The sequence below is a fragment of the Lagopus leucura genome, unplaced genomic scaffold (genome assembly GCF_019238085.1).
Source record: "Lagopus leucura isolate 7727_CA_CO unplaced genomic scaffold, USGS_WTPT01 Super-Scaffold_100004, whole genome shotgun sequence".
NCBI lineage: Eukaryota > Metazoa > Chordata > Aves > Galliformes > Phasianidae > Lagopus > Lagopus leucura.
In genome coordinates this window covers 38,633,221-38,641,480 of record NW_024962264.1, presented here as the reverse complement: position 1 = coordinate 38,641,480, position 8,260 = coordinate 38,633,221, and the positions used below count along the sequence as shown (strand labels likewise).

The 8,260-nt window shown below is 35.4% G+C and overlaps 1 long non-coding RNA gene across 1 annotated transcript in view; it reads right to left on the bottom strand.

Moving 5' to 3' along the window:
- Positions 1 to 450: 450 nt before the first annotated feature.
- The window catches only part of LOC122179670, an 11,247-nt gene continuing 3,437 nt past the window's right edge, over positions 451 to 8,260 (bottom strand). Inside the window, exons 2-3 of the long non-coding RNA XR_006178792.1 lie at positions 6,849 to 6,930; positions 451 to 504 (exon numbers count right to left, since the gene is read on the bottom strand). This is a non-coding gene — a long non-coding RNA (uncharacterized LOC122179670). The remainder of the gene's footprint in view (positions 505 to 6,848; positions 6,931 to 8,260) is intronic.

The window sequence follows — 8,260 nt, the reverse complement described above, 5'->3', positions numbered from 1 at the left end:
TCTCCCTTTGAGGTGTTAAATATGAATATATAGCCACAGGTTGTTGCTTGAGCAAGTATCTCTAACATATTCTTTTTAATGCAGGGGGCATAAAATTCTCATTAACAATAATTGGAGTTAGAAGCAGGAATCCCAGGAAAGATGTGTTGTCTCATTAGATATTAACTAGAAATACTGTAAAATATTCTGTTTATTCATAGTTAGAATTCTGAAATCTTTTATTTTTTTCATCTTTCAAATTAACACCTCTATGAATAAATCATTCAGAGACAAATGAAAGCTCCTACAAGTCCAGAAACCACATACATACTTGTAGCTCCCCTAAGGATACAGCCCTCCCACTACACTGTAGAGTTATAAGAAAACAGTTTTATAGCACCTGCATCCTGTACTGCACAGGTAATTAATCTCCAACAAAGTTCAGAGATCAGAAACTTCCAGTTATATCCTCTCTCCTTGATATTCCTGCCGTACTGGAGCTCAGAAATTGCTGTTGGAGTTCTGCTTCAGGACAAGAATATATCAATTATTTTTGCCTACACAGCAAACCACATCATTTCTTCTTCATTGAAAAGAATGTGGACAAGGAGATAGAATTCTCTTTAGGAATCAAGAAGTCAGAAGAACTGTAGTCTTCTGTCAAGCACCCATCACTCCCAATAGTCACCCACAAGTGGTTTACAATTCCATCAGAAAACTGATTCTGTTCAGATAGAGATCTTTCTGAGTCTCATAAAGTGTACTTCTTTATGCTGCGTATGTCAGGATGAAATTTTCATTAGTAGCTTAAGTCAGACAAAGCATATCCACAGACTTCAGTGGAAGAAATTATTGTCAGATGGTAATAAATAAGAAAGATGATCCTTTCAACTCCCACTCCCATCTGAGAGATTACACATGATCGTTTGTTTAAAAAAAAAAAAAAAAAAAAACAAACTCCCCCCCTAAATTTTATTTTTTTTTTTTTTTTTTTTTAAATGAACAGGTCATTTACTGGTAAATAACATAAAGAGGGATTCTTCAGTAACTGATTTCCTAGAGCATATCCACATACAGATATAAAGTAAGTCCGAACAAAAGTGCAGTTGAACAGTTTATCTAAAACACCCTTATCAATTCTTATTCAAGCTAAACTACTGTCTCTTTCTACTGCAGTTGACAATTCAGAGGAAACATTCCTTACCCCTCTTACAAATTAATAATAATAATAATTCTATACAGGATGTAAAGCATCTCAAAAGAGAATAATTGTCAGTCTCTTAAAGAAAGTAGCAGTTGCTGGCAAATTTTTGTTGCAAATTTGAAAAGAAAAGGAAAAGGATCAAACTGGACAGTACTTTCCTCTTATTGCCATTTCACTGCTTGATTGGTCAAAACTGACAGTGTGATTTGTCATCTTCACTTCATCTGTTAGGGTTAAACCTTTCCAAAACACCACAGGACTGTAAAGGACACTACTCTTAACTTCCATCTTCTTCCATTAATTCACTTATAATTCAGTATAGTTGGAGGTGCTTCACCACCGAATTCTTTCTCAGTGGTCTTACTATTCTGTGGCATAATCAAACCTCTATTGCAAGCCCTAAGATCCTAACACTTAAATCCTGAAGAACACTAGATAAAAAGGATCTGTATTCATGCGTATGGTAAAAACAAACATACACAGAAATACAAAAATCACACACAAGAACAAGAAATGTAGAACAGGTTCTCAGAGCTTACTTCTGTTGATAGCAATGATAAATCTCTCACTAGACCTGACATTACATTTCAGTACTTAGATTTTAGTGTAACTGAATGGTCCTGCAGCATTTAACAACAGAAGACACATTTGTAGCACATACTTCAGTTCATGATTCCTTCACATCTCCAGTAGCTTCTTGGTTCAGCCCCAGAGGCTACCAAGTGATTACTGATGCTTCTGCACACTTACAGAATGTCTGTTCTTCAAGCAGGCATGAAAAGTATACAGAGCTTATAGAAGCTGACTTTGCAATCCAAGTCCAAGCACTTTCTGAATATAACACTTTGACTCTCTTCACAAACTTAGGTATTGTCTTTTTTTTTGACATGTTTTTCTATAGAGTGCCAACATCACTCCTATAATGCTCAACATGCCTCACCTTAAAAAGGATACAACCCTTCATAATACTTCACAATCCAAACATCCTAATACAACTTTAGGGTCACTATTATGAAATTGCAGACCCTTCAGAACAAATGCATCACAATGTTTTGACTAGCTCATCATGCTTTATCCAGAGATTCTTTCACATAACTAAACTACATCCATGAACAGAAATACACATACGTACTTGTAAATAAATGTTATACTGCTTGAAATCGCAAATATTTGTATATGAAAGGTTTTGTTGTTCTCCAAAATTTACGTATTGAAAGTCTTAGGTGCGGCATTTTGTGTCCTCTCAGTACCCTGTTCTGCACTCTTAATAACAGTGTCACATTTTCTGTTGCAGGTGGAAGTCATGCACCAGCTAAAAATATTTTACAGTGTTACACTGAATGCATCCAAGAGCTATGATCAACTCCATATTATTTTCCTGCATAAAATAGCCAAAATAAAATGTGAAAAGGTTTATAAAAGCATTTTGAATTATACGGTTCTATGAATTCTATGATTCTATGAATCAAGAAAAATTCTGCTAGAAGTGTTATTTTTCTTCACTTTTTATTCCATAATTCCCCTGTTCTTCCAAACTAAGGCAAAGGAAAAAGGCAGAGTCTTGCCATGATTTTTACACAGAACCTAATCAGAACGCATTAAGAGTTTGGTTGTGGATTCTAGGAAATAACCTAACCATGGCAACACTGTGCTGCACACCTTCTCACCAGAACCTATACACACGTATACATATGGAAAAAAACTCGTCTATTACTCTGGCATATCAGTCACAAACAATCGCTTAACACAGGCACTTCAGCTCTGTGCTGTCAGGCAGAGGAAACAGAAAAAGCATTGCATACTTGTTTTGTATAAATATGTGATAGTATTCAACTTTTTATCACTTCAAGCACTCCTATTTATTCATGATTACTTCCAAATTCTATGTCTCTGTTGCAGCTGTTACTGTAAAAACTCTCAAGGGCCCGTCCTAGCCATTCTCTCTGGGAAGCAACATGAGACATACATTACTTTTTCAGGTCTGTGTACCTAGCTCTCTTGAGGACTTTCTGCACTTACTGATCTGTGGTTTTTATAACATCCATTTGCTGTTCAATATTCCTGTATGCTTCTGATCAAAAGCACAGATTTCCATGCCTTGATTACATATGGATTCTTCTGCATTCACTTTAATTATTTAACTGATTTACTATATCAGTTCTATTCACAACACCTGAAATACAACATATTCCAGATCTGAACTAACTTACGTAATACCAAAGTCTCAGTGGCAGCACAAAGCTATAGTATTCCAAGTTGCAAACAAGGTTATTACAACACAGAAAATTCAAACTGATTTTTTTTTTCTTCAAACATTGTAGCAACAGATGTTTGTTCATTTGAAGTACTGAATCCTATGCTAGTGAAAAGACAGCACATCTTAGAAACATGGGACTTTACACACTCACACTCACACACACACACGAATATAAAACCACTTTATTATTATTATTATTTTAAACTAGAAAAGGCACTAAAGCAGATCACTCAGATTAGCAGATGGGAGCTAAAGACCCATCACTTCAAAACAAAGCTGGTTTTGCTTTCTTACATTGTGACTTTCATGAAGGGATGGTTCTGGTCCAAAACAAGTATGTTCAAATATGTTTTTTCTTAAACTCATTTTTGAAGTTGCATCAGTATCTTTACATTTTTTAATCATTCCATTCTAAAAGCTATTTAAAATTTTAAAGTTTTGCATATTTAGTTCTAAAATGAGGGGGAAAAAAAGGTAAGGGGAATATTCAAAAATTATAAAACTGAGATTGGATTTTTGAAAGGCTGTTGGTTTTGGTTTTAAGAATTGAGAAATTTTAATCCCAATTCTAGGAAAGTAAACTTCACGTTTGTTTGTTTTGTTTTTCCAGAGGTACACTGATCTGCTCTCTGGAGAGAGAGAGAAAAAACAGGCTTTCCAAAACACCTCTATTTGGCCATTTTTAAAGTGCATATCATCAAGTCATCTTAAAATAATTTCATTGCATGACTGCTCATCCCAGGTTCCAGCTTTGGCTCAGACTACACACAGCTTACCTGCTCCTAAAGTCTAAACAAAAGTTTGAAATACATCTCATAAGAAATCTGCTTTCAATTTCATAACTTCATACTTGCACCTGAGAGGAGTTAATTAGCTTACAATTTTATGTAAAGGCACACAGACTTTGACTTTGGATGTATCCAGAACACAGTATTGAAGGCTTGTACACTTCTGTGGCATCTGCTTTCTTGTGACTCTAATCTTCTTACACTTTTTCAGATGCCAAAGAGTATGGAAAAGTTTACTGTTAGCATATACTTCCTAGTGAAGCAAAGCATTCTCATCCCCTTAAGACATTACCAGTGCTTAGTGTTTGCATATTTTACTAAGGGCTAGACAGTGTCACTATGACACAGTCTAGAACAGCATGCTTCTGCACAAAGCATTCCACCACAGTGACTGCAAATTAGTCAGAGGCGATTCCATCCTGCTTCCCTGTTGTTGTAGAGAGAAAGTAATTAGCTGCTGGCCTATATCAGCAGCAAATCATTAACCCTCCTGCCCCTAAACATTAGCTCAGCTGTGCCAGCCACTGAATTGCAAAGAACATAAATGTATCTCTGCCCATCTTATATATCTTTTGGTCTGAAAATCATCATATGGTACGTTCATTGACTCCCAAATAATCAATCTAGATTCATGAGATGACCGAGAAGGATTTGAATCTGCTCATATGTGATATCCAAAACATAACGTGGTGCAAGGTGACTGCAAAAGCTTTCCAGCGTTCCTGAAAGGGCAAAGCCACCTACACTCATGTCATGGTTCCTACTTATCATTATACTATGATAAGTCTCCAGGTAAAAATGAGGTTAAAGCATGAGCAAGATCTGGAGCTGAGTTTTATAACCACTGCCTTGTTTTATCTTTATCATATATCACATTATATATTTAAGGTTTTGATTCTATCTAATAAACACAATGCTTGCCGTTTAACATAGACAATATGAGTATTTCTCACTTTGAGAAATGTTTAATTGAAGTGTTTCTTTTGATATTCCTCTTACATGGTCTTGAAATACATGTTGTAAGAGCAATTTTTCTTCATGGCTATCAGCTGAGCAGCAAAGTAGGACAAACTCATCCATCTAACTCAATGGGCCAAACATAAAAATATAAGCCTCTCACAAATGCTTGTAAGAAATCATGTTTTATCATTTGAAAGATGGAGTCACTGCGTTGGCATTAGAGGCTATGCATTAGATCAGACAGCAAATGAGATATTGATAGAACTATTTTGAACACTCAATAAGCTTTCTAATGATTGATAGCTTTGAGCTGACTCTGGTAATATCCATGTCTGCACTTGGAAGCTAGAGATTGAAACTGTAATGTAATATTCTCTTTGTGGAACTCAAACATAACTCAAATTTAGGTAGTGGGTCCAGTAGCAGAATTTGCATGGAGCTCTTTCTTCATAGTAAAAGAATGACAACAATTTTCACTTGTTTCAATATTTCCATTTATATCTAAACAAATCAGTGCATCAGAAGATTAGATCAGGGAGACGGAAGACATGAGAGACACTGAGGAAAAGAATAATCTCAGGAACCAGAACTTCTCCATGTTCATTTTGCTTAAAACATTCTGCAGATTAATCCCACTGATGCCAACAGAAATTGAAACAGAGTAAGTTACTGGATACTTACTCTGAATAAAGAACCAAAAGTTTTCCCCTATATAATTTTCTGTAGTATACTAAAAATAAATAAATAAATAAATAAAGTGGACAATTTCCACATCCTGTTAGTTAGTCTTTTACACCAGTAAAGAGAGGAAAAAGCAGCAGAGGAGAAAAATATGGCCATGACTTATGAGAAAGAAATTTGATAATTATTGTGATCCTAAAATTGCTGGATTTTCAAAAACCATGCATTCCGTACCTTCCCACCATAAACTTCATTCATTCATCTGAAGGAGGAATCCAATATGGAACTACTAAGAACATTCTTTACACTTGCAAATTTTTCTCTTTGTTTCTTTTAGCAGAAAAACTAAGAAGGATTTTAATTTCCCTAACCTTTGTCAAATAATGAATGACATTAAAGACATTATTATTTATCTTAATTTACATTTCCAAGTTCCAGGCTGATGGAAATGCTCTGAGAAAGCTTCAGTGTGAATTCGGTGTGAATTACAGCCACACACACAGATGATCATCAAATAAGTTCCCCTTCAGTTTCGTCCAAAACTGGGTATAGGAGAATAGTGGAAGATGCAGACCAAGTCTTATCATTTGTAAACATTTGTTTTCCCTCATGGTCTTGTTGAACTGCTATTCACAGGGGTATTGGCACACACTTGCAATGTTTGCAATCCAGATATTAGTAAAATAAAATACATGAAGATTCTGTACATTAGAGAGGAAGTTCATAAGAATTACTTCATCAAATTAATTATTAAAATCTCAACTGTAACAGACTACAAGTACTAATGTAAATTTTAATTGCCAGCGATGCAGTGATACTTCAGCACCCTCAGGCATACGCCCCTTCTGCCCTCTCTTCACCTGACATGCATTCATTTCAGTCCCCTCCTACACAACACAGTCAATAAAAGTGTGTGTATAGTTAGGGATTCTCTTTGGAATCTCTGACTGTCAGCAGAGGTAGCTCTTCTTTCACTTACTTGCTATTATTCCAGTGTGAGTCTCCAGTCATCCATAACACTGCTCTTGATTTATGCAGTCACGTCAGATTAGGATCCACACCTAAAATGAACACAATTCAGCACATGTTGATTTACTGTCATAACCTATTCAACCACTCAACCAAAATTTCCTTCACAGCTGGTATTCTGTCCCAGGGAAGTGATACCCTTGTCCACTATACTGCTTCAATCAGATGTTTAGTATCCATTTTATAGCTACCTATTTGCTCTCTCTTTTCCACCTTTCTATAAAGACTATGTCTGAATTATGGTGTTTGGACTTGAATCATCCCTAAAGAGAACTTCATGGTATCTAAACAAAACAAAACACAAAACAAAACAGAAGAAAGTTCATTTCTAATCTATATTGTACAGGCATGTGAAAAAAAAAACTGCTTGAAAAGTTAGTTCACTACAACACTACAGTTGCAAGGTGCTCAAACTACAAAGTAGCAGGGTGTGTGGGAAAAGAAGCATTTAGGAGTGGATGAAGTAATCCAAGACAAACAGTGAGGACAAAAACGGTTTTGGAAAATAACTTACACTGTGGTGTCTGGTTATTTTTATTATACTGACCACTTGATATAAATAAAAATTTAACGTACAAGCTTTCACTGCAGTCTACTAAGGAATCATGCCCTGAGAAATGAAATAAAAGTAACAAATATACTTTAAGCTTTTTTTCCAACATCGGCATACCACAGCAGAAGCAACTGAGGAATGATAAGGTTCTCAAATTTTATATAAAAAAAAAATAAATAAATAGGCACAAGGAAAATCAAACAGAAGAAAACCTACCCAAATGAGTAAATGTAATTTTTCAGGTTGAAATTTGAAAGAGACTTAGCTTCAATCTTTGGTTTTTACAAACAATGTAAAGTTTCTATACCATGTGTACTGGTGTAACTTTGAGTATAAAAATCTGGATTTTTATGTTTCTTGGAAAACAGTCCTTCTGTACCTAGGACTAGCCTTTAAATTTATTTTATTTTGTTGTTAGAGAATGGAAAAAAAATAGAATCATGGATCATTAAGGCTGGAAAAAAACATCTAAGATCATCTTGTACAACAATCAACCCATCACCACCACATGCACTAAACCATGCCCCTAAGTGCCACAGCTACATGTTTCTTGAACACCTTCCACATGACTTAGAAAATGGAAGAAAAAGATGCTATAATGGATCATCACTTAGGCTTAAAATGGCTCATCCCCCCAAAAAAAATGCCAGTAAGCATTTAGTTCTGTATTTGGGATATATAGGAGTAAAAATTCAGTGAAAATGCTAAAAGGTGATCCTCCCAGAAATTCAGCTTGACACACTGCAAGCTGGAGGGAAGAAAGAGTTTGCATTCTGTGTTGAAGCACACTGGTTTCATAACAAGGCCTA